The sequence below is a fragment of the Sapajus apella genome, unplaced genomic scaffold (assembly GCF_009761245.1).
Source record: "Sapajus apella isolate SASKATOON/1434 unplaced genomic scaffold, GSC_monkey_1.0 scaffold168, whole genome shotgun sequence".
NCBI lineage: Eukaryota > Metazoa > Chordata > Mammalia > Primates > Cebidae > Sapajus > Sapajus apella.
In genome coordinates this window covers 573,382-601,373 of record NW_022437108.1, presented here as the reverse complement: position 1 = coordinate 601,373, position 27,992 = coordinate 573,382, and the positions used below count along the sequence as shown (strand labels likewise).

At 37.5% G+C, this 27,992-nt stretch overlaps 1 protein-coding gene across 3 annotated transcripts in view; it reads right to left on the bottom strand.

The window, feature by feature from the left end:
- PEAK1 (pseudopodium enriched atypical kinase 1) overlaps positions 1–27,992 on the bottom strand; it is a 293,556-nt gene that overhangs the window by 156,402 nt on the left and 109,162 nt on the right. For all 3 annotated transcript variants that reach the window (XM_032267330.1, XM_032267332.1, XM_032267331.1), the window contains one exon: positions 3,874–3,955. The gene's annotated coding sequence lies outside the window, so the exon portion shown is untranslated. The remainder of the gene's footprint in view (positions 1–3,873; positions 3,956–27,992) is intronic.

The following is a 27,992-nucleotide window of genomic DNA, read 5'->3' as shown; positions in this document are numbered from 1 at the left end:
AAAAATCTGAATCAACCCATTTAATTCTTTCAACTATAACATGAAGAAATAAAACGAAGCCCTGAGCTACATTTAATCATTTAATTGTTAAGTAGCCATACACCTGCAAAAGAAAAAAACCAATCAATATTTCCATATAATTCTATCACCGTGTTAAACTTTAAAAAATAACTTGGTCAGGAAGGAAGCTATAAATCAACTTTATTCCCTGGGTGTTTAGATCACACACACAAATATACACATACATATATATACACATAAAGTCAACAGCTCCACATTTCCCTTATTGCCATCCTGAGGTTTACTGAATATGACATTAAAGAGTTTCTCAAATGTCCATAGGTCTAAGAACTTATTTCATTTTTAGAAAATATCCTGGTACAGAAACCAGACTATATAGAAACAAATCTACATTAATACTAAATAATCAATAGCTACGAAAAACACTTAATTTAATGCTAACCAATTTGTCAACATGACTTGTTTAAAAAAGTTACTGTTTCAGCAAGTTATTTATTAAAATAGTTTAAAAATTAAAAAGCTTTGTGTATTAAAACCATGCCTTCTGAGTCACAAGGCTATACACGTGTACAAAGGGAATGTTTTAATATGAACGGGACACCAGCCTGGAAGTCTGGCTTGCTTGCAATTGACTCTAGATCAAGAATTCTTTAAGCCTAAAGTCAAACAAGGGAAACTCACAAATCACAGGAAAAAGCCCAGTCATCTTGAAAAATTCTAAACCCTCAGTTAAATGTCATAACGTTTTTATGAACACTAAGTCACAGTGGGCCAATGAGAAACTAACGGAAATCCTTAAAACTGACTACAGTCTGGGTTAGCAAGAGACAATCATATAATAGGTACAATTTAATGAAACTGTTTGTGTTAGGAGTTTGAAGTTTCCAGGAAACTAGCTCCTGAGTTATCTCAAAACCAAAACCAAAAAATCAATTAGTATGAAGTGGCCTCTTCATCTTTTCCTTTAAAGCACCATTAAAAAGTGGCCGAAAGAAACCTCTGCATATGTTTTGAAGTCATATACAGAGCTGAGAATTAAAAACTAGCTCTGTTCAAACCTGCATCAAATATCATTTTGAATTCCATGGATCTGTGATGGCATGAGAATGGGTATGCAATAAGAGGTGGAGGTCTGTAGGGCGGGGAATACGGAAAGAACGTCAGCAGCTGGGCAAGAGAACCTTAAAACGGACTCTTAAGAAAAACAGACTTCAGGAAGGATATAATACACTTTTCTTCTCTAAAATAAGTCAAATCTCGTAACGTTGCTTTCAAATTTTGTTGTATAGCAGCTCCATCCTTTGTTGTTTTTCTTATTTGATTAGAACCATCTGGGAGATCCTCCTTTCTTTTATTAGTTCTATAGAATACATGCAGTTAATCATCTTAAAAAAACTTTTAAATATATAATAACAATTGGAGATTTTATTAACGATCGAATTTTCATATACGCAGAGAAAGCATCATCATATCATGTAACCTAGAAAGTCGGTTCTTTATAAAGGAAAGAATTTGGGGAAAAAAATTATAAAAGAAAAACTGCTCACACCCACATACTAGTTTTAAAATTGTTCTCTTTCCAATTAAAAAAATACTAAAAAGTTACAAAAAGTTGGAGCTCTACAACTACAAAGTAGAAATAAAAAAGAAAACTCACTGCAATAAATGCAATGAAATAATTAAATAATTTTATGTTAAGCTTCCCATGCTTATTTATTCATTTGTTTTCAAAGTATCCTTTTAAGTTAACTGTTTGAAATTTTCCTGGGTTCACCTATAATTTATGAATACTTTACTATAAAGTATGATTTCTCTTTGCATTATTTAATCAGGATAAAGTATGGTATTGATAAACACAGGATATTAAAAATCAATTATACTTATTCCTAATCCAGGAATAAATGAAAACCAAAATCAAATTAACTCATAGACTTTATTACTTCCTTTCCTCTTTGTTACTGCTGTTTATATAGCTGCAGCATCACTACTTTCATACTAGAAAATGTTTGTTTCTCCTGCTTGGATTTTTTCATAAATCTCTGAATGCTCACTTTCTCACACAACAGTACTTCATCCAAGGATGTAATTAGTCCCACTAAAGCAAGAACACATGATAAACTTTTGGATGAGAATTAGAGTCACTTAGTCTAGCCCAGCTGCATGACCAATTCAATCTGGTCACGTATACAATGAAAAGAATAATATTTAACCCACAGGAGTACGGTGATGAGGCTCACATGAGATTAACGTATGTAAAAGAGCTTTGAAATGTTTACAGTGCCATACAAATGTGAGGGTCTCAGTCTCTTCCTCTGTCATATGGGAGGATTCAATACGGTGATCTCTAAAGGCTTAACTCGAAACTAAAAATTCCTAGCTAGTCACATGTGAAGCACATTTTTAAAATCTACTGATAGGATATAATTGTATTGTTGTAAGGGACTTAGGGAATAATGAAGTCAACCTTCTTATCTTACAAAATGTGTGAAAACAGGTTAAGATACTTGTGGAGGACAGGAGTCAGTAGCAAAGTTGGGAATTGAAAGGACCCAGATCTGAGCCCCACCTCAAAGTCCTTTCTGTCATATGTTGCTGTTTACTATTCTGTGAATTTAAAATCTCATAGGGTCATGTATAAATATTATTTTGGTGAGATGATTTAACGGCTAATAGTGGAATTCAGAATGTTTACAAATGACGCTTAATAGCAAAAGCAGCTCAGACTAAATTGTCCAGCTATTCGTTTGGTTTGTGTGGTATTAAATTTTACGTTGGCCAGGTGCAGCAGCTCATGCCAGTAATCCCAGCACTTTGGGAGGCTGAGGCGGGCGGATCACAAGGTCAGGAGATCGAGACCATCCTGGCTAAGAGGATGAAACCCTGTCCCTACTAAAATTCAAAAAAAAAAAAAACCCTAAAATATTAGTCAGGTGTGGTGGCACACGCCTGTAGTCCTGGGGAGGCTGAGGCAGGAGAATCGCTTGAACCCAGGAGGTGAAGGTTGCAGTGAGCCAAGATCGCGCCACTGCATTCCAGCCTAGGGAACAGAGCGAGACTCCATCTGAAAATACATAAATAAATAAAATTTAAATCAACAGACATGACGTAAACCCTATCTAACCTCTCCCAATACACGGTTTTGAATCTGCTTTTGGTACTTACTAGCTATGTGATCTTGGGCAATTTACTTATTTCTTTGTTTTAAAGATGAGTGATAACACCAAGTATGTTACCTGGCTGTCGTAAATTAAATAAGTTAGTTCATATTAAGTCCTTACAACAATGTCTAGTACATAGTAAGTGCTTACAAATGTTAGTTCCCGTCTCTAATCTTCCAAACTTTTGAGGAATAGAGAACACTCTCCCCATTTTTACTTCATCAGAAAGTAAATGAAATAAATTCCTTAAATGAAAGTAAATTCCTTAAATGAAATACACATGATCTCCATCCTCTACTTCAGTAATCAGCAGTTGCATAACAACTAAACCTAAATAAAACAGGGAATATTGTGACACAATGGAAGGCAAATATGATTTGGATTCAACAGATATGAGTCTGAATCCCACCTTAATTCTTTAAGAGCTTCTGACCTCAAGCAATTTACCAAAACTCACGAAACTTTTCAGGTTAAAATGAGATTGCTATCTAGCTCTTTATCATTTTGTCTTTCATATTAACAGTTAAGTTGCAAATAGTTTGAAAAGGGCATGTCTTATTCATCTTTGTCTTCTCCATACTACTATGGCAAGGTTTAAAATTATTGGATTTTTGCTGGAATAAGACAGGAGATTAATAAAAGCGATTCAAGACTTGAATAAACATGTTACATTATGGAAAGAAAAAGTACAAACCTGGTTTAACTGGCTCCAACTCTGAGCATTATGTCATTGCTTTCTTTTCTTTCCTTACAAATGGATCTCCAGTATCCTTTTCCTATTAGAAGATGCAAAGTAGAGAAGGTATATTAATGAAGGGCATTTGAATCATTCTTTAAAACTAAGCATTCTTTAATTCACTATAAGGCAGAATCAAACTCTTATTATTCTATTTGATGAACCTGTTTTTAAGCTATAAAATAACTAAGAGGTGTTTTAATTGGTTAATACAGCAGAAACATTATAGGCTTACGTAGCCAAAAAGTAAACATATATTGCATTAAAATAAATTTGTTCATTACTTCAAAAAATTACTTTTCAAATAATAGCAATACCTCTGTTAAAGATAACTTCATTCAGGAGTTGCATGAAGCAGTGTAGTTTATTATAATACATTATACAAAAATACTTCTGGTTCCTTAACCTTTTGGGTACAAGATGAGTGGTGAGTTATATAAAACTATGATAATCCAAAAGAAGCTATAAATTTTATCCTCATAAATACATATATACATGTCTGTATCTTGCATATAATTTTAGTTGAGTCACGAAACCCAGTCATGTACCCTGTGGATCTCTAAAACCTGTTGGTAGACTGAAGGTAATCTCTCTTGAATTTTTAAAAACAGACTTGTAGAATTTAAAAACTTTAAGCATTTTAGGAATCATCTAATGCACACTGCTAGAAGAAAAATCAAGAAATAGTGATCCAGAGAGATGAAAAAGATTAAATAAGGCCACACTGTACTCAAGAAGAGAGAGATGTTCAACTACCATATTAATCCACATAAGACTGATTATGCAAAATTTAGTGTAAATCAGCCTTCGAGTCAGAGTAATTCTCACAATAAAACCAGAATGGGAGACTTCACAGTGCCTAGTACAGAGCAGCTCATGAAATGATATGAATTAAAAAATATTTGTCTATTTGATAAAATATAAAAACACTATTTCCAAGTAAATGAAATATTTTCCAGCTGGACAAAATAAGTGGCAAACTTAAACATTTATTATGTACTATATAACGTTATATAATACCCTACTATTCAAGGATGCTTAGTTTTAAAAAGTGATTCAAGGCTGGGTGTGGTGGCTCAAGCCTGTAATCCCAGCACTTTGGGAGGCCGAGGAGGGCGGATCATGAGTTCAAGAGATCAAGACCATACTGGCCAACATGGTGAAACCCCGTATCTACTAAAAATACAAAAATTAGCTGGGCGTGGTGGTGTGCACCGGTAGTCCCAGCTACTTGGGAGGCTGAGGCAGGAGAATCACTTGAACTGGGGAGGTGGAAGTTGCAGTGAGCCAAGATCGTGCCGCTGCACTCCAGCCTGGTGCCTGTCAACAGAGTGAGACTCTGTCTCAAAAAAAAAAAAAAAAAAGGCAATTCAAAAAGGATAAATTTGTCCTTCTTTTAAGAGTAATTAGGCAAAGACATAGAGCTTTTTCCTTCCCAGTTTTCTTTTTGCATTGCTCTTTTTCCCTTTCCTCCTAGGGTTCAGTGTTTTGCCCTCTTCACACTCTACTCACATTTTCTGTATTCCTCTCAGGACTGGGAGGAACAGAAATGAATACCCGGAATCCTGGCCTTTCACCTGAGCCTCTGACTCCTATATCCAGTTGTTTGTTGGAAGTTTCCAACTGAAGGTACTGTAGGCAAAAACTCAGAATATCCAGGTCGGGCGCGGTGGCTCAAGCCTGTAATCCCAGCACTTTGGGAGGCCGAGGCGGGTGGATCACGAGGTCAAGAGATCGAGACCATCCTGGTCAACATGGTGAAACCCCGTCTCTACTAAAAATACAAAAAATTAGCTGGGCATGGTGGCACATGCCTGTAGTCCCAGCTGCTAGGGAGGCTGAGGCAGGAGAATTGCCTGAACCCGGGAGGTTGCGGTGAGCCGAGATCACGCCATTGCACTCCAGCCTGGGTGACAAGAGTGAAACTCTGTCTCAAAAAAAAAAAAAAAAAAAAGTCCCTGTCATCGCAGAACAACAGCCCCTTAACTTCTCAAGCCAAAAGCCTGGCAGTAATCTCACATTTTACTAGTCATCTTCAATTCTTATTGATTTCTACTTTAAACACTTTCCAAGTCTATTTCTTCAACTCCATCCAAGTTATCTCTCAATATGACCAAATGAGGAAACTAACTCATCTTCCCATCTCTACTCTTAACCTACCTCAAATTTATTTACATACTTTTGCCAACGTAATTGGTTTAAAATAAAAATTTTGTTACATCAAGCACTATCATATATCAAACCCTCATTATGTCAAAGTCTTCAATAGCAACCCAGCACTAACAGAATAAAGTCCCTTATTCAAAGAATAAATGTCTAAGCATGACATATGAAGTCCTCATCTCTATCTCTTCAGCTTAATTTCCTATCCCCCACTTTATTGCTCCACAGCCATACTGAACTATTTGTCAATCCCATGTATTCTCATGCTGTTCTCTTTGCCAGTATATCTTTACCTACCTTCCACACACGGGAAATTCTTACTTATTCAGGTACAAGCTCACTTTCTCTGGAAACCCTAACCACAGCATACTTCTCTACACCATCAAGCTCATACATCATTGCAACAAACACTCAGGAGATATTTAACTGAATATTAATGAAACTAAGCAAACTAATGACAAAGCAGCTGATAATTTATATACATAAAACCACTGAGAAGGGAAACTAATGAATTTTAGTAAGTCTCTTTGGAGAAAATGTCTTAACCTGGGGGATCCAAGGAGTAATTGTTCAGATTGTTGAAGAGGGGAAATAAAAGCATTTGAATGAGTAAAACAGAGATGGAAATGAATACACTCACAGGAGGCTAAGAAGACATGTATTGCAAGGTTTGGAGGGGCAGTAAACAGCAAATATAAATTAACAAATGTAGCTATCCTTCTAAAGAGGGTTAGATACTACAACCACTAATTCACCAAAGACCTTCAAACATTTTTTTCTGAAGCCATATGGCATGGCAAAGTTGACATTTAGGTACTACCCTCTACCTCCATTAGAGATTCATTAGAGAAATGTTTTCATCTTTTAGTCACTTCCCTGCATTCTTCAGGCATAAGAAGGTATCCCCACTTTAATTTAGCACTTACTGATGAACTTTACATAAAATTCTCAAATTATAACACATCTCTATATTGCATAATAGTTTATTGAAATTGAAATAAGTTAACATAAGACTCTCTTTCAAAAAGGTCAAAGGCTGGTTAATCTTATAACACAGTCTTTAATACTAGAATATTAGGTTGCTTCGCATTAGCAGGGAAAGTGAAAATATAATATGCTTGATGTTCAACTCACAGAGGATTTCAGCTGCAAATATTTTGCTTTCTAAATGCCATATAATTAAAAAGCATCCATCCTTAAACTTAGATATATGGCCTGGTGCAGTGGCTCATGCCTGTAATCTCAGCACTTTGGTAGGCTGAGGCAGGCAGATCACCTGGGGTTACGAGTTTGAGACCAGCCTGGTCAATATGGTGAAACCCCGTCTCTGCTAAACATACAAAAATCTGGGCATGGTGGCCGGCTCCTGTAATCCCGGCTACTCAGGAGGCTGACGCAGGGAGAATTCCTTGAACCCAGGAGGTGGAGGTTACAGTGAACCAAGATGGTGCCACTGCATTCCAGCCTGGGCGACAGAGTCAGACTCCGTCTCAAAAAGGAAAAAAAAAACAAACAAACCCCACTTTAATACAGAAGTCATAGTGCAGAAGAATAAATCTTTGAGGTATATCCATGTGAAGAGTGAATATTACGGTCATCTACCAAAATAAGGAGGAAAAGATGCTATCACAATTACTTTTTTTTTTTTTTTTTTGGACGAAGTCTCATTCTTTTGCCCAGGCTGAAGTGCAGTGGCATAATTCAGCTCACTGCAAACTCTGCCTCCCAAGCTCAAGTGATTCTCCTGCCTCAGCTTCCCAAGTAGCTGGGATTACAGGAATCCAGTATCATGCCCAGCTAATTTTGCTTTGTTTTTTTGAGATAGAGTCTCACTCTGTCACCCAGGCTGGAGTGTAGTCCATGATCTTAGCTCACTGCAGCCTCCGTTTCCCAGGTTCAAGCGAGTCTCCTACCTCAGCTTCCAGAGTAGCTAGGATTATAGGTGATCACCACCATGCCCAGCTAATTTTTGTATTTTTAGAAGAGATGGAGTTTCACCATGTTGGCCAGACTGGTCTCGAACTCTTGAACTCAAGTGATCCACGCCGCCTTGGCCTCCTAGAGTGTTGGAATTACAGGCATGAGCCACCGCACCTGGCTAATTTTGTATTTTTAGTAGAGATGGGGTTTCACTATGTTGGCCAGGCCAGTCTCTAACTCCTTACCTCAAGTGATCTAACCGCCTCAGCCTCCCAAAGTGCTGAGATTACAGGCATAAGCCACCTTGTCTAGCTTTTTTTTTTTTTTTTTCTTTTTTTTTGAGACAGAGTCTTGCTTAGTTGCTCAGGCTGGAGTGCAGTGCTGTGATCTTTTTTTGAGACAGTCTCGCTTAGTTTCCCAGGCTAGAGTGCAGTGGTGTGATCATCGATCACTGACTGCAGCCCTCACCTCCCAGGCTCAACCAATCCTCCCACCTCAGCCTCTCTGGTAGCTAGTACCACAGGTACATATCACCATGCCAGACTAATTTTTTCTATTTTTTTTGTAGAGATAGTGTCTTGTTACCCAGGCTGGATAACTACTCTTAATAACGTGAAATTTGCTGTTTGTGGTAAAGACAGAAAGCATTCACCTTAATACCTTAGTTAGAAGACCACAGAATCAGTCAGAAGATCAGGTAAGAAACATAAACAGCACAAACAAATCAGCCGCTTTGAACTGAAGAATCTCTAAATGTAGGTCTGTATCACTTTTATTTAAGCATTTAACTATATAGCCCTACAGGACAATAACCAAAGCACATCTTCTATACCAAGGACGAAGGTGATTAGAAAACAGATACACGCTAACAAGCACAGAATCTCTTTGGAGTGTAATAGGCAGTGCATGGGGTTGAATGTCAGCTTGTCCTTGACTTTGTAAATGCCAATTCCCTGCTTTCAGGTTTTCAGACAGTAAAACGTGAGCTGTAAAGCTGAATGTTAATTTTCAACATAACACTGATGATATGTCAGAAAGTATGGGTAATTCTCATTCTCACATAATACCTATCATTTTAAAACACCCCTACTGATATGAACCAACATTCGTGAATGAAAGGTTAAAAAATGCTTTTGAGCTGTCATATTCAAGCAAATTGACAGATATGAATTTACACACACATACTAGTCTTCGATTATGAAATCTCCTCACACATAAACACTATGATAAAATAAATTTCTTTAAGAGAACAGGCACTGATAATGTTGCAAGCTTGCTAAAGAGAATACCATCAACCATAAAAGAAATTGGCGGCCCACCACTATGATGCTGACAACCCTATTATGCTCAAGTGTGCTACAGATGATCATTTAGATACTGTCAGTCATTTTCACCTGTACTTCTCCAATATTCCATTTTATGAAACACCTTCTGACTTAAGGAATATGGAATCATCCATCTGATCTAAAACAGCAAACTCTTTTCATCTTGTGTGCATTTATTTTTCACTAAGAAGAGTTATATATTTCTCGTGATCATAATTTCAAGTATAAATTAGGACTAATGCCTACACTGTAAAAATATAAGGGTTATTTTGAGCAGCAGATTTTCTACACATGCACACACTCATTGATTCTTGTTATCTGTGGTAATTATGGTCTATTCATTTGCCACAAATACTGAATTAGTGAACACTGAACAATTGCTCCTAGAGCAAATGAAGAAGAGGGTTAGGTTTCTAGGAGCCTCTGGTCACAACATTTTCATCAACCAGCCAATACATAACCTTGTTTTATCTGTATTTCTGTTTAAAGATACTGTACTTAATATATATTTACTCATTAACACTAAAATCATGGCTGACAGCATAACTCGTGATTGAGAAAAGCTTTTCTAACACACGTATTTCTTGCATAGATATATCACAGCTTTTGTGCACTTCGGAATACTACATAGCACTTTGGCACAACACTGGTGGCCATTTGCTTAAAAAAGCAAAATTACTAAAAAATGCACAGGAAATGTGAAAAATGTGGCATTAAGTAAACTGCAAAAGAGATGCTTGTTTATAGTAGGAGAGCCAAAACAAGAAGGCAGAGTATCACCTTGTTCAATTACAGCTGAGAATGTGTACATTGGGTGACTCAAATTTTTTACCACTCCTAGCATGCCTGCAAATTATTACAAAAGCTCCACAAGTACTGATTTAGGGATTACAAATAAATTTTAGAAAGTAGGCTGATCTGCAAGTAGGCAATTGGTGAATAATGAGGATTAACTATGTATGTGTATGTATGTGCATACTTACATATATATATATATAGAGAGAGACAGACAGAGAGTCATATATATGAACTTGTGACATATGACATATGTCACATGGAAAGGCAAGTTATAGAACTCCCTAGTGTGAGATTCTCTTGTGGTCCAGTTCTGTATTTCCACTTGGCACGATGAATATTCTACCTGAATGAACTATTAGCACTTCAAACTTAAAACACTAAGCTCTTCATATACCCTTATTCCAGACCTGTCTTCTGCTATATGACTTCAATCCTAGCATCATCAGATCTACTCAAGTCATTTTATGACTACCTCCCTTCTCCATATCCTAGCCAGGCACCAAATCATGTTGGGTTCTTCCCCTGAAATATCTCTTAAACTTATCTCCCCTTGCCTAAAACCACTATTCTTACCACCAAGTGCCCTTCTAATTACTCGAATCATTGGCAGAGTTTACTGACTTCCCTCTTTATCCCATACTCCAAAAATGTTACTGTCACTATTCTTTTTTAAAAACCCAAACCTAGGCTGGGCATGGGGGCTCACACCTATAATTCCAGCACTTGGGAAGCCAAGGTGGGCAGATCCAGAGATCAAGAAATCAAGACCATCCTGGCTAACGTGGTGAAACCCCGTCTCTGCTAAAAATACAAAAATTTTTGTATTTTTTACAGTGGTGTGTGCCTGTAGTCCCAGCTACACAGGAGGCTGAGGCAGGAGAATTGCTTAAACCCAGGAGGCAGAGGTTGCAGTGTGCTGAGATTGTGCCACTGTACTCCAGCTTGGCGACAGAATGAAACTCTGTCCCAAAAAAACTAAATTAAATTAAATTAAATTAAATTTTAAAAAATAAATAAATAAAATAAAACCAAAATATAATCATATTATTCACTTCCTGGTACCTATGTAATAAGCATCAAATTTCTTGATATGATATGTATGTCCATTCATGGTCTGGCACCAAGCCATCTTTTTAGACTCACATACTGACACTCATACCTGACAATCTGTATATTCCAGCCACAGTAATCTTTTTCCCCTTCTTTGGATATACCAAGCTTTTTAAATCCCTTTTATACATGTTAGTTCTCCAACTAGAAATGCTCTTTCCATTCTCTACTTGACCTTAAAGCTTCTGCCAATGCTACTGCCTCTTTGAAGACCCTCCAACTCTGGCCACGTTGGTCACTGTCTTCCATGTGCTTCCACAGTATTTTCACACACTTTTATTATAGAATACTTAAACATAGTTATAATTACTAAGAGAGAATGTTCAAGAATGTAAAAGGTTAGCTAAATATTGATTACTATTATAAATAGGTAATGTGGATTCGTTATATCATTCTCTAGTACATGCTCAATTTCCATTATAAGTAAAAAATATAGACACAGAAAACATTTGTCTACAATTAATTGAAACTCTGATTTATGTATGACTGTAAAAAAACCAGGGCATTACTTTATTTCCCCCAACACAAAATGTTCAGAGGTAGATAGTCTGGGATTAGTAAAGAGGCTGAAGGGGGGTCATAAAGTCCAAGGCTTGCTCTTTTTTTTTTTTTTTTTTTTTTGAGACAGAGTCTTGCTCTGTCACCCAGGCTGGAGTGCAATGGCATGATCTTGGCTCACCACAACCTACAACTCCCAGGTTCAAGCGATTTTCCTACCTCAGCCTCCTGAGTAGGAGGGATTACAGGCGCGTACCACCCCACCCAGCTAATTTTTGTACTTTTTAAATAGAGATGGGGTTTCTCCATGTTGGTTAGGCTGGTCTCGAACTCCTGACCTCGTGATCTGCCCACCTCAGCCTCCCAAAGTGCTGGGATTACAGGTGTGAGCCACTGCGCCTAGCTCTTTCTATCTTTTTGGTCACAAAGTGTGTTGATTTGTTGCTTCAAAGCTGTTTGCTGTAGATATGGGCATTACCTCTGTGTTCATGGCAGTAAAAAGGGCAGTGCCAGTCACACATTTACCCCTCAAACAGGAGAAACAAAAATATTTTTCCTGTGCCCTCAGCAAGCTTGGCCTATATCACACTGTCCACATCTGTTGGGTAAGACAACAGTGTCTTGATGGCCTGATCTCCTTGAAAACTGAGACTGGTTTTGTACTTTGGCAATCAATCCAGTACCTAGAACACAGAGGTACTTTATATATTTACTGAATGTATGAGTCTAATAAAGGAATCTACTGTACAAGAGCATATAACACAAGCACTCTGCTTTTCTAATCTTATTTTAAATAATATAAAAGGTATTTTAAAAATTGTGGCCGGGCGTAGTGGCTCACGCCTGTAATCCAAGCATTTTGGAGGCCAAGGCGGGCAGATCATCTGAGGTTGGGAGTTCAAGACCAGCCTCACCAACATGGTGAAACCCCGTCTTTAAAAAAAAATTATAAGTGCTATGCAAATAAAGATTTGTATAGTAGTTTGACATCTATTATTATGATATAATATACCATTTTGCTGCTCTCTGTAGAGTATCAGATAGAACATTAACAAGAAATCTAGAGGTCTGAATTTTTGTGTAGGCAAAACATTCAATCTTCCTGAACCTTGGTTTACCTAAAAGATAATGCTTATTTATTTCTCAGGGTTGTTCTGAGAATAAAGGAAATATAACAATATGAATGCACATTGAAATGTACAAAATGCTATAAACATATGCATTATAAACACAATAGCCCTTTTAGGTGCTGAAAGGAATTTGCAGTCCTATGTAGTATACTTAGAGGATCTGGCATACCAATAATATGAATTAAAAATTAAACACTATCAATACCTAGTATAGATGCTGGACATTATAATATGTATGGTTAGATGAGTTTTTGGATTTAGTCTTTGTTCTTTCATTGCTACAGGAAACTAAACTAACTGTAACTGATATTTATACCTCATTAAGAAAAAATGCTTTATAACATAAAACTGGTTTATCATTGCAATGATATGATATATACAATTTAAAAAGCAGAATATGAAAAAATAAATGCATAAATGGAGAAGAGCTGACATCAAATCTCAATTCATCAATTAATATTTACTACCAATGGATGAACCGTACTGAGGTAGGTCAAGGTCCTAAAGTACTTCTAAATTAAATTGAGTAATAAAATAGCGGAAGGATTGAATATTAGTTTTCCTCTGGCTTTAACAACCTTGACTATGCTTATAAAAAGTACCCCTCGGGGGACCTTAGGGCTCGTATATATGCACAGGCCACAGTGGTAGTCAGAACTATTTCTATAAATGATGACCATGATGGCCTGCTCTTTAAGGTTTTATTAAGCTGTGTATGTCTTCATAAGAGTGTTGTATTAAATGAGCATGATATATACAACATAAAACAGTTGCCAATATCGAGGAAGAGAAAAAAAGATATTTTAGAACAAAGAAAAATCCTTATAAACTATTATAGTGAGAACTGATCTTCACTTTTAATAGATTTGGAGACTATGGATGTTTTGAAGAACATGGTTTTCTCTCAAGTCTTTTAAATTAACTCTCACTTCTCAAATATTCAATTACCTCAACCTTATTAATAAAGCCTCATCATACCCTGATTCGTTTAAGCAGAAACTCTTTTCCATATAGGTTACCATGGAATTATTTAACACTGAAAACTGACTCATCTTAATGCAAAACACTACCACAAAACTGTAGGCCAGTAAATTCTAACACAGTACTACATAATGCACCATCAGTTGAAAAATTCCAAACAGTGGATCAGACTTCTTATTTTAGAGTTGTGTTTATAGGAGGAACATCTATTTCAACAAGAATTAAAAAATGTGCAAACACAAAGAATGAGCTTATGTTTTAAAGCTATATCCATCAGTTTCAACTACATAGATTTTTGTTTATAAATAAGGGGAGAAAGAATGTTTCTCTTCCTATTTTATCTGCACATATAGCTTTATCAGTTAAAGCTTGAACAGTGAATATTTCCTCTACAAAGAGAATTTGGGGTACCTGGGATAAGCAATAAATGATTTGTCAATGTGCTGATGTTTCCAAAATTAAAAGTTGCAAGTGGTATTTTAATATAAAGAGCTATTTCAAAATTTAATTTCGCAGATGGAAGAGGAAATATTTAAAGATTCACTGCTCTTTAAAATATTCCTTATTTTCTATCAATAAAAAACTAAAAAGAGAAGAGGAAAGAAGGGCATCAAGAGAGCAAACTAGAGAGTGAAAAGTAAATGAGTCACTAGGGAATAAAGGGGTAAGGATGCCTTATCTTCTTTGGCTCATGAGTTAACCTTAGCTAAAAATGGTAAAGGAGATTTGATTATATGAATATCAAATTATTACATATGCCCTGAAAATATGTACATCTAATAAATATCAATAAAAATAAATAAACATGGCTAGGCATGGTGGGTCACGCCTGTAATCCCAGCACTTTGGGACGCTGAGGCAGGCAGATCACTTGAGGTCAGGAGTTCAAGACCAGCCTGGCCAACATGGTGAAACCCTGTCTCTACCAAAAATATAAAAAATTAGACAGGTGTGGTGGTGGGCACCTGTAATCCCAGCTACTCGGAAGGCTGAGGTAGGAGAATTGCTTGAACCCAGGAGGCAGGGGTTGCAGTTAGTCGAGCTCATACCATTGCATTCTAGCCTAGGTGACAGAGTAAGACTCTGTCTCAAAAAATAAAGTAAAATAAATGTCGAATTAAATAAAAGTAAAATGTAGGTATCTAATTCTAAAAATTGAAATAAAATAAAATGGTAGAGAACAAGTTTATCCTAAGACAGATTATTAACTATGATCGTTCTTAGGAGGTCTCATGTTTAAAGGGGCCCATATTTTTCTTTTACAACTAAAAAATGAGGAAAATATTAAAAATGAAGAAAGGAATATAGGGAGAGAACGAGACAAAAAAGGGAAGAGCACACATACAAAACTCTGTCCCAAAGCACCAAGTACCATAGTTTAGAGAATGCCCCCAAGGAGATCAGTCACTGTCACATTATGACATCAGAGAACAAATTTCCATTTAGTCTAAAATGACCAAAACTGGACTTAATCAGAAGTAATCAGCTGTAAAATACACAGATCTGAAAGGTTCAGACTATGCTCCACTGTCATTCCCAGTTAGGATATCAAATTGAATTTGGAAGAGTTTAGATAATTTGTATTTGCTAAAATTAGGTCTCAGGACACACACAGAATGTGAAATGCTCCCTGAAGCAGCTGACTTGATATATGCTCTGAGGAAGTACTACTGCCACTCACAGAAAAAAGCATGTTTCATAGCAGCTACTTTAAAGCGTTTCACTGCCTCTAATCGTAAGAAAAGTAAAATATTTGTATTTTCAAACTCATTCCAAGCTGAAAATTTAAAAATTTTATCTTCTTATAAACTTGTGTTGGCAAAGTATACGTTACTAACACCTGTGACTGCCTTGTCCCTAAAGCATGTGTTACTTCAGCTGACATAACAGCTTGTCTTCCTTGAAGGAATTCAATCACTTCATCGATAGTGCCAGTCAAGCAGGTGAAAATATTTTTCATGGAGCAATTTCTCTTAGTGCAATAAGATGTTTCCACAACTCTTTAATACCTGTTAAGCATGTGAAATCTGAGGAGAGAATAGGGAAAATAAAAGAAAGCCTTCCAGGACTTTAACTCAAAAGTCCAATGATACTACTTTATGAACTACAGAAGGCACTGGGTTCTAAATATCCATGTTTTGTAAACTGTAATCTAATAAATGAACATAAGTGGATATCATCATAACCAATTGCATTCACAAAACAGGTATGCCAAAAATTGCATTCATTGCCGGCCCTCATTTTTCTGTCTGTGCTAGTTTCAGATAAGTATTATTTGAAAGGAAAACAAATTGATTGAATTTAGATTATTAAAGAAAAAAATGGACAAGGCATGGTGTCTCACACTTGTAACCCTAGCACTTTGGGAGGGCAAAGCGGGTGGTTTGCTTGAGGCCAGGAGTTCAGGATCGGACTGGGCAACATGGTGAAACCTCATCTCTACAAAAAATTTAAAAACTTGGCCAGGAGTGGTACCTCATACTTGTAATCCCAGCACTTTGGGAGGCTGATGTGGGTGGATCATTTGAGGTCAGGAGTTCAAGACAAGCTTGCCCAACATGGTGAAACCCCGTATCCACCAAAAATACAAAAATCAGCCAAGTGAGAGTGGTACATGCCTGTAATCTCAGCTACTCAGGAGGCTGAGAAAGGAGTATTGCTTGACCCTGGGAGGCAGAGGCTGCAGTGAGCCAAAATTGTGCCACTGCACTTCATTCTGGGTGACATTTCAGTGACTGACCTCTTAAACAGAAAAATTTCTCTGCCATGCCCCTTTCCACATTTCATACAGTACTATTTTACAATATTTTAGCTCCTGTAAGAAAGTATTACATGACTTGAAGCAACTGTCATTTCCTATAGCCAAGATATTTGTGCACCTGGATGAGCAGACTGCAGAGAGAGTTTAGATTTTACAAGATCACATATACCAACTTTCTCATAATATTAGCTTGGGGCGGAAGGGTGGTTGGGGGAGGATAGCTTGAGTAAAAAGCAAATTGGTTCTGGGGGAGGAATTCTGCCATAAATAGGCAGAATTTTCTATTTTTTCCAGCAGCCACAGAGAATCTAACTCTCTTTCTCCCTCTCCCTCTCCCTCTCTCTCTCTCTCTCTCTCTCTGTGTGTGTGTGTGTGTGTGTCTGTGTGTGTATGGTGGATATATATATATATATCCAGGAGCTGGAAAGGATTTCTCCTATGAACTAAAAAAGTAAACTAGGCGATATATCATGTAAATCACTACTTTGCAACGAACCACTCAAAAAGTAATCTAGTAAGAGCTTTTCAAATGGCAACAGATTTTGGGTAGCCATCACTGGAACTATGTTGTATGCTACATTTTTCAAATTGTGGCCAAAACATGAAACTGATTTTAATGTTTAAATATCATCTTCCCTTCCCTCTACGTGATCTCAATTCAAGATAAATGTGAGTGCATTCAATTAATATCACATCCCAAATTCTCTACTGAGAAGAGAATGAGAATTTAATATTATGGGGTAAGACATTTACTTTTTTCTCAAAGAGAAATTAGTATTAGACTTTTCAGATTATCCAACATTTGTTTCATGGCAAATACTTATTGAATGTATTGTGTTCCAGGTACTTTAATCAACCTTTCTAACACCCAAAGAACAACAGTACTATCATGACTTGGTTTCCAAAGAGGTAGTTCTTACTTTTATTGTTAAGTTTTAGGCTTTCAACTTCTTAATGAGGGAAAACTCAGTCATTTTAAGAGTTTAACAACTGTACTGTTACTATTTACCTGAGATTCTATCTTTCATTTTAAATGAACAAGCCTAATATGGAGCCAATATAATACACATACACACACACACACACACACACACACACACACACACATATTATATATTGGTAGTTACATGTGGAACACTAAGATAGGTAGAATATATATAGACATATATTCTTGATTTAGTAGTGTTCCATATGTAACTACCAACATAGGAAAGAATAATCATTTTCAACAGTGTTTCTAGAATTTAAAAAAATGAGCCAGGCGTGGTGGCTCATGCCTGTAATCCCAGCACTTTGGGAGGCCAAAGCAGGTGGATCATGAGGTCAGGATTCAAGACCAGCCTGGTCAATATGGTGAAACCTTGGATCTACTAAAACTACAAAAAATTTGCTGGGTGTGGTGGCACATGCCTGTAATCCCAGTTACTCAGGAGGCTGAGGCAGGAAAAGCGCTTGAACCCAGGAGGCGGAGGTTGCAGTGAGCTGAAATCACACCGTTGCACTCCAGCCTGGGAGACAGAGCAAGACTCCAACTCGAGGAAAAAAAAAAAAAAGAATGTCACAGTATTTTAGGTCAAGTTACAGCAAATATTCTGCCCTCTGGTCTTTATTATTAATGAAAAAAATGTTCCATAGCTTCTTTTGTTTGGTATCCTTAATTCCAACTTTGAGGAGACCCAATAACTATATCTTACCATATTTCTTATGTAGTCTCAAATTGGTGGATGAAATATAATAAATTAAATGGTCCTTTAAAGATTATCCTTTGTAAAACTGTTTTTCTTTTCTTTTCTTTTTTTGAGATGGAGTTTCACTCTTGTTGCCCAGGCTGGAGTGTAATGGCGTAACCTTGGCTCACTGCAACGTCTGCCTCCTGGGTTCAAGGGAGTCTCCTGCTTCAGCCTCCTGAGTGTCTGGGGTTACAGGCACCTCCCACCACACTTAGCTAATTTTTTGTATTTTTAGTAGAGATGGGGTTTCTCCATTTTGGTCAGGCTGGTCTCAACTCCTGACCGCAGGTGATCCACCCACCTTGGCCTCCAGAAGTGCTGAGATTACAGGCATGAGCCGCTTGCCTTAAGATGTCAAGGATCATACTCTAGGGGTAGGAGAATGGTATACTTGGATTTATGCTATAAATTCTATTGGGTAATTTTCTTTCCCTCATTTTTGGCAGGTTCTCCTAAGTTAATGTACAAAATCAAGTTCCTTCTACACTTCTGAAAAACTGTCCCTCCTCCATGTTTCCCTTGTGTTACCAGGGCCTAGCACTAGCTAAACTTCCACCCCACCAAGCAGCACCTAGGCAGAGGTGCCTAGGTGGGGAGAGGGCCTACTAGCACCACCATATACCTTCTTGTGGGTACAAGGTGGTGCCAGTTGGCCCTCTGCCCTCTAAGCCCTGTGAGACCCAGCAGGATGCTAAACTTCCACTCCCACACTTGGCAATACAACAGGCCAACAAAAAGCAGTAGCTACCAAATCTCACCCAATATAAAGTTTCCAAGGTTATTTATAAGATTTTTTCTTACAAGAATTCTTTCCACAATCTCTTTCTTCTAGAATTGGTTTTTTATCATCAGTATTTCCCTTTAATATCTTTAACTTTCCTCAAGGTCTAGAAATATTTCATTGATCAGAGGTATTCTAAATGAGCTTCTCCTCTTATCCACTCAACTCACAATGGCTTTTATTAAAATCTTTAAAAATTAATTTTAAAAATAATTTCAAACTTACAGAAAAGTTCAAGAATAGTTTTTTCCCAATTTGAAAGTGGCTGACATTAAGTCACATCATCCATAACAACTTCTTTATAATTCCTCCAATAAAAACATTCTCCCAAATAACCATGATACGACCATCAAAATGGACAAATTAACCATGATACATTACTAGCCTGTGAAGTTGCACCAATTATTCCACTAATGTCTTTTGTAGCAAAGGCATCCAATAGAGTATCACGTGTTGCATTTGTCATGTTTGTCTAGTCTCTTTAAATCTGGAATAGTTCTAAAGTTCTTCCTTGACTTTCATAATCTTTATAAATTTGAGGGTTACATGCTGGGTATGTTATAGAAAGTTCCTCAATTTGGAATTCTCTTTTCTTCAAAATGAGATTTCAGTTATGCATTTTTGAAAGAAGTGTCATAGAAATGGTGCTGTGTTCCTCACTGCATCCTATCAGATAGGAACCATGGAATTAGAAAGACCACTGATTCCAACAGTTTGCAAATGGTGATCTTTCCAATTCCGTTACTCCTTTTCTTCTCCCCACTAATTTATTTATCACTATGGACTCATGAGTTCCTATTTTATTCAAGGAGCTATGATTTGATAAGATGACTATTTAGTCTGATGCTCAAACTGTTCAAGAATTGGCCAGTGAGTACCCCTTCAAGGTGGCTTCTGTATCCTTTAGATATAATCTCCTCATTCTTTGAGCTCTTCTTTACTTTCTGGTACAGGAAGATGTGTCCAGCACATCTTGTTCTAAGCTTTCCCTGCCCCAGCCCTAGAATCTATCATTGTACAAGAAACCCTAGCACATATACCTTCCTGGGCCCTGTCTTAAGACTTTTAGACAGAATTAAACAGGAAGGAAGGCCAGTAGTAAGAAAGCCAAAGGGCAAATCTGTTTAGAATGAATAATTGCACTGATAGCTGCTATAGCTGAAGAAGTCGGTTTTCCCAATGGTCTCACTTGCCTTGAACAGCAAGTCTAAGAATAGGATGTTTGGGGAAGAGTGGAGTATTGTTAGTAGGCAGGCTTCCTCCAGCAGAAATTGACAAAGTAAGAAAATCCTTGCTTTTCGGGAGTAGAATATTCTGGTTTCATTTTATTCCTAGGAAAGGTATCAATTCCTTTTCATTCCTTTTTTTTTTTTAATACGCTTTTCATTTTAGAACAGTTTTAGATGTATAGACAAATTGTAAAGATAATACACAGGGTTCTCATGTGTCCTATACTTAGTTTCTCTGATTATGGACATTTTATGTCAGTATGATACCTTTGTCACAATTAATGAAACGATATAAATACATTATTAACTAAAGTCCACATTTCACTCAGATATCTTCAGTTTTTCCCTAATGTTCTTTTGCTGTTTCAGGGTCCTACCTTGGACATTACATTACATTTATTCTCCTTAGGCTAGTCTTGGTTGTGACAGTTTCTTAGACCTTCCTTGTTTCTGATAAGTGTATTTGTCTCCTGTGGCTGCTATAACAGATCACCATAAATTTGATGACTTAAAAAACAGAAATTTTTTTTTTGTTTGTTTTGAGATGGAGTCTCCCTCTGTCGTCCAGGTTGGAGTGCAATGGTGCAAGCTTGGCTCACTGCAACCTCTGCCTCCCAGGTTCAAGTGATTTTCCTGCCTCAGCGTCCCAAGTAGCTGGGATTACAGGCGTGTGCTACCATGCCCAGCTAATTATTATTATTATTTTTTTTGAGTCGGAGCCTCGCTCTGTTGACATGCTGGAGTGCAGTGGCACGATCTTGGCTCACTGCAACCTCCACCTCCCAGGTTCAAGCAATTCTCCTGCCTCAGCCTCCCAAGTAGCTGGAACTACAGGCATACGCCACCACACCCAGCTTATTTTTGTATGTTTAGAAGAGACAGTGTTTCACCATGTTGGCCAGGATGGTCTCAATCTCTTGATCTCGTGATCTGCCTTCCTCAGCCTCCCAAAGTGGTGAGTTTACAGGTGTGTGCCACTGCGCCCAGCCAATTTTTGTATTTTTAGTAGAGGTAGGGTTTCACCACATTGACCATTGGCCAGGCTAGTCTTAAACCGCTGACCTCAGGTGACCAGAAACTTATTCTTTTATGGTTCTAGAAACCAGAAATCCAAAAATCAAGTAATTAGGAGGGCTGCTCTCTCTTAGAAGTCTCTAGGGGAGAATCATTCCTTGACTCTTCTAACTTCTGGTGGCTGTAGGGATCCCTTTGCTTGTGGCTATAGCATTCTAATTTCTGCCTATCTTCACATGGCCTGCTCCTCTGCCTGTTATCTTCTGTGTCTTACAAGGACATGCCTTGTTGGATTTAGAGCCCACATAGATAATCCAGGATGATCATCATCTCAAAATCCTAACATAAAGACGTCTGCAGAGGCGCATTTCACAAATAAGATCACATTCAGAGGTTCTGTAGGTTGGGATGTGGACATAATCTTTTAGGGGGCTGGGGTTCATCACTAAACCCATTATGATGACCTTGACAGTTTTGAGGATAACTGGTCATATATTTTGCAGAACTGTGGTTTATCTGATTTCTCATTTGACTGGGATAATGTGTTTTGGGGAGAAAAACCACACAGGTAAAGTGCCATTTTCATCCTATCATATCAAGGATGCATGGCATCTCTGTTGATGCTAACCCTGGTCATCTGGCTTGAGGTAGAGTTTATCAGGTTTCTCTATTGTAATGTTACCCTTTCCGTGCTACACTCATTGAAGAAAAGTCACTATGTACAGCCTAACCTAAGGAGTGGAGAGTTATGCCTCACTCTCTTGAGGGTGTAACGATTAAGTAAATTATTTGGAATTCTTCTGTATGGGAGATTTATCTATTCTCCCCCAAGGCCAACATCAACCATTTGTTTATATTAGTAAGGATTCATAGATTTTTACTTTATACATTGGATTATGATCCAACAATACTTTTATTTTGTTGCTCAAACTGTTCCAGCTTTGGTCATTGGAGAACTTTCAGTTGACTCCTGTGTTCCTCTAACATACTCCCATCATTGTGTCTTCTTTTGTTTTTTTTGAGTCCTTTCTTTTCTTTTTTTTTGAGATGGAGTCGCACTGTCGCCAGGCTGGAGTGCAGTGGCGTGATCTCAGCTCACAGCAAGCTCTGCCTCCCAGGTTCAAGTGATTCTCCTGCCTCAGCCTCCCAAGTAGCTGGGACTACAGACACATGCCACAACACTCAGCTAATTTTTGTATTTCTAGTAGAGTCGGGGTTTCACTATGTTAGCCAGGATGGTCTCCATCTCTTGATCTCGTGTGATCTGCCCACCCGGGCCTCCCAAAGTGCTGGGATTACAGGTGTGAGCCACAGCGCCTGGTCTTTTTGAGTACTTTCTTATTTTCTGTTGCTACAAAGGCTCCATACATCTTGTATATTTCCCACCCCAGAGCCTAGAATCAGCCACTTCTCCAAAGAATCCTGATTCCTAACATTGGATATCCCTGACAGTCCTACTCCCCAAGATCTGAGGACTAGGTATGATAAGTACTACTGGAGTTTCATTGCTTTTAGTACACACTGCTTTTAGTGCACATTGTAAATATGTACACTAACCTGTTCTATAAACATTTCCATATGCAACCATCTATATCTATATATTAAGCTAAACACATGAGATCATACAAACGTCTCCAACTTGAATCCATCATCACATGGATCATTTCGGCCTCTCATTGCTTACCTGTAACCAACACTACAACAGCGAAAAACCTGGCTTCTGCCAACTGCCACCCACTTTCTTAACTGTTCAATTCCAGTATACATGCATAGCAGTTTCAACATTATTAACTTATATATTGTTCCCCATGGGACAGAACTTAATCAATAGAGTACAAGCTTATGGATAGTTTCTTTAGCTGAAAGTAAGTACAGTAAGACTAAATAGTCATACAAATACCACTCATTTCCAAAGTTACTAAGATTGGCAACTTGTTTCTTCACTCCCTTCAGTGAGATTATTGCATCCATTCTAATACATTTAGACTCTTGCCACACTTTGCATTCCATCCTGGAATCTCTGATCTCCTCGATGAGTTTTCAAAAATTTGTATACATTAAGATCCACTATTTCTGCTATACAGTTCTATGGGTTTTGACAAATGCTTAATATCTTACATTCATCATCACAGTATCATACTCATCATCCTAAAAAGGCCCTTGTTCTTCACCTATCCAAACTTCCCCTCAACTCCTTGCTCCCCTGAGTCCCTGGCAACCATTGATCTTTTTACCGACTCTCTAATTTTGCCTTTGCCAGAATGTCATATAACTGGACTCACTGAGCATTTGCAGGCTGATCTCTTAAACTATGCAATGAGCATTTAAGACTCATCCATGTCTTTTCATGGTTTCATGGCTCATTTCTTTTTAGTACTGAATAATATTTCACTGTATCAATGTATCATAGTTTATCCATTCACCTGCAGAAGGACATCTTGGATGCTTCCAGTTTGGGCAATTATAAACAAAGCTGCTATAAACATTTGTGTACAGGTCTTGTGTGAACAGAAGTTTTCAAATTAGTTGGGTAAACATCTAGGAACATAACGGCTGATTTGCATGGTATGGTCATATTTGGTTTTGTAAGAAGCTGCCTGTTTTCCAAAGTGGCTGTAACATTTTACATTCTCACCAACAATGAACAAGAGTTCCTGTTACTCCACATCCTCACCAGAATCTGGTCAGTGTTTTGAATTTCAGCCCATTGGTGAGTAGCGGTACCACATTATTATCTTAATTTGCAATTCCCTAATTACATACAATGTTTACCATCTTTTTAGATGCCAATTTTGCCACCTGCTTATCTTCTTTGATGGGGTGTCTCTTCAGATCTTTTGTCTATTTTTAAATTGGGTTATTTTCTTATTGTTGAGTTTTAAGAGTTCTTTGTGTATTTTGGATTCAAGTGCTAGATATGTGTTTTACAAATATTTTCTCCCCATTTGTATCTCGTCTTTCCATTCTTTTAATAAAGTCTTTCACAGGTTTTAAATTTTAACAATATTTTTCTTTCATGTATCATACTGATGTTATATTTTAAAATTTATCGCCAAACCTAATATCATATATCATGTTTTCCTCAATAAGTTTTATGTTGCATATTTAGGTCTATGCTCCATTTTGAGTTAATTATTGCATAAATTATAACGTCTGTGTCTAGGATCAGTTTTGCATATGGACATCCAATTGTTCCAGCACCATTTATTGAAAATATCATCTTTTGTTAAAAATCAGTTGGCTATATTCGTGTGAATTTGTCTTGGTCTCTCCATTCTGTACTATCAATCTACGTCTATTCTTTCACCAACACCATCATATCTTGATTACCGTAGCCTTGTAGTAAGTCTCGAAACCAAGTAGTGTGAGTACTACAACTTCGCCAATTTTCTTCATTATTCCAATGACTATGCTAGGTCTTTGGTTTTCATTATAAACTTTAGAATCAGTTTGTTGACATCGACAAATTAGCTTGCTGGGATTTTGATTTGAGACTGTGTCAAGTCTATTGATCAAATTGGAAAGAACTGACATCACATCAATAATATTTCAATCCATGAACACAGACTATCTCTCCATTTCTTTAGATCTTGTTTGATTAGTGCATTGTAGTTTTCCACCTATAGATATTTGTATGTATATTTTTATCAGTGCCTTATAGTTTTCTAACTATAGATCCTATATATGTTTTCTTAGATTTATACCTAAATATTTCATCTTTGGGAGTGCTATTGTAAATGGTACTTTCTGAGACTAAAAAGTTTTAGAAAAACTTTCATATACAAATCACCTAGCCTACTTGGACTTGAGGTTTCCTATCTGTACAATGTGGATCATTCCTGCCTGTGCTACTGTAAACGGCACAAAGATGAAATGCAGCCTGGCCAACAGAGTGAGACCTCATCTCTACAAAAGGTAAACAGAATTAGTTGGGCGTCTTTGTGTGTGCCTGTAGTCCCAGCCACTTGGGAGGCTAAGTGGGAAGATCGCTTGAGCCCAGGAGGTCGAGGCTGTTGTGAGCTGAGATTGCGCCACTGCACTCGAGCCTGGACTGTTAGATCAAGACCCTGTCTCAAAAAAAAAAAAAAAAAAGAAAAGAAAAAAGAAAGAAAAGATGAAATAACAATATATGGAAAAATTATGAATAAATTAGAAATCACTAAACAAATATAATGGCCATTAAATCCATTGTCCACCATAAAGCAACAAGTAAACAAAAGACCAGAGAAATCAAATCGCTTGATAAAACTTTATTAGTAGTATGGAACAACTGAAAGTCCACACAGCAGCTAAAGGATATTAAAAAAAACAAAATTGGCCAGAGGGGAAGGTCTATAAAGAGGGGTATAAAGGTATTTAGAGAACCAGAGCACAGACTGAATTACATATGTAATGAGGACCCACTAAAAGTTCCTGACCAGGACAAAAGAAGACATAATTACTGTGAAGTTTTCCGGAAATTAATAGAATTGGTGGATAGGGCGGAATAAAATAGAGAATGAGTAGGACACAGGGAGAACAGTGCAGTCTCCGTGCTACGGTTATCCCTCATTATCTCTGGGGGATTGGTTCCATGATCCCTGTGAACACTAAAATCTGCAGATGATCAAGTTCCTCATATAAAATGGCATAGTTTTTTCATATAACCTGTGCACATCTTCTTGTATACTTTAAAACATCTCTGGATTGCTTGCTATGCAAATAGTTGTGATACTATATTTTTATTTGTATTATTTTATATTATTATATTGCTTTTTTTTATTTTCAAATATTTTAAATCCGTGGTTTATTGAATCCACAGACATGAAACCCACAGACATGCAGGGCTGACTATTAGGACAGCACAGAATCAGTTGCGTTTTTTACCATTACTTTTAATAACAGATTAGGGTCTCAGCAAGAATTTCAGAACATAAAAGGTATTTAAACATATAACACCCTAATTTTATATACACTGCAGGTTATCCTCACCAGCAAAGATTAGTACATATGGCATCACCCATTTTGCTCTCCTTGTAATGGCAGTCAACATGCATTTTTGTTTAGCTATTTCTTTTCGGTCCTTAATTTTTAAAAGTATATTAAGAAAGGTGATGGAGGAATGCAGGGTCCAGCCCTGTAGGGTCTAGGGGTTGTTCTTTTGTGTGTGGAGATGATAAATCGTAGAAAACAAAGACACAAGACACAGAGACAAGAGAATTCAGCTGGGCCAGGGGACCACTGCTACCAAGGGGCAGAGTCCAGCAGTGGCCCCAAATGCCTGGATACACTGATACTTATTGTGTACAAGGCAGAGGGCAGGGACGGAGAATGGCTCATCTGACATGATTGGTAGGGGTCAAGCAAATCACATTCTTACAGTACTGGGGGCCATGTGGGTACAGTTCAGGGGGCCATGTGGGTATAGTACAGAGGGTCATGTGGGTACAGTACAGAGGGCCCCCCTCCCTCTCAGGTAGCCACTGCAAGGAGGGGAGGCACATACATCAGTTTCTTTCTATGCACTTATCAGAAAGATCAAAGGCTTTTAGGATTCCTCTATTCTTACTTCTCACAGTCTCTAAGAATTTACAAGAGAGCATCGGGTGGGAAAGTGGAACATGAAGGTGAACAACAATGGTGACCATCGAAGCACAGCACCACAGAGAAGTGTTTAAACCCCTGGATGTCTGTGGGGGCCTGGCAAGTGTCAGACCTTCCTCAAAAGCCAGCAGAGCAGAGTTTTTTCTGAACTCCCCAGTGAGAGGGAAACTACCCCTCACCAACTGCTAAGTAATGGGAGCCTCCCCAGATGCTGGAGTTACCGCAAGGCCTGCCTGCTAAGTTATGAAGGTGCCGGTGCTACTGCAAGGCATTTACTCTTGCCTCCTGATCACTTCTCACAATGTCCCTTTAGTTCCTAATTATGTTTCACCCGATTATGTCTATACTATAAAACTAAAATGTTCCTACACTATAGTACTAAAGATTAATAGACAATAATGATGTAATAAGATTGATTATATAATTGAGTATGTGACTGAATCTAATATCTGTTTAGTGTCACATCTATGACCAAGTAATCAGTATAAATATATCATTGCTATAACTAAGTAATCAGTAAATCCATTTAGTATCATTGCTATAAGTAATCAGTTATTTATTATGCTGGGACAGATTGTGCCTTCAGTTTCTTGCTGTGGCACCTGGGCAACTTTCTTCCCACAGAGGAAGAGTAACTAGTCAGGAAGAGTTTAAAGGACTAAGAGAAGGAAATCACTAAGATCTTAAACAATTCAAGTTCTAAATCCTCCTTTGGACATAACTATGGAAATTCTGAGAACACTTTTGTCCTTTCACTCTTGTACATTGTTTTTCAGAAATTATTTGGTTTACCTGCATATACTACTTCCTGGGTAAGGCAACTAGAAAAAGGCTGATAGTAGATACAGAATACTTTCCTACACCATTCAGAATCAAAGTGTATTCCTAGTTCCAGAGAAAGAATAGTTATAATCATTTAAAATCCCAGGAAATGGCCATGTGATAAAATTTGGCATTTACATTTTGAACTGCCTAATCATTCCTTTTATAGACTGGGTGAAGGTTATTTCGTCTCTGGCATTTTCTTATGTCTCAGCTGCTTTCCTCTGTCATC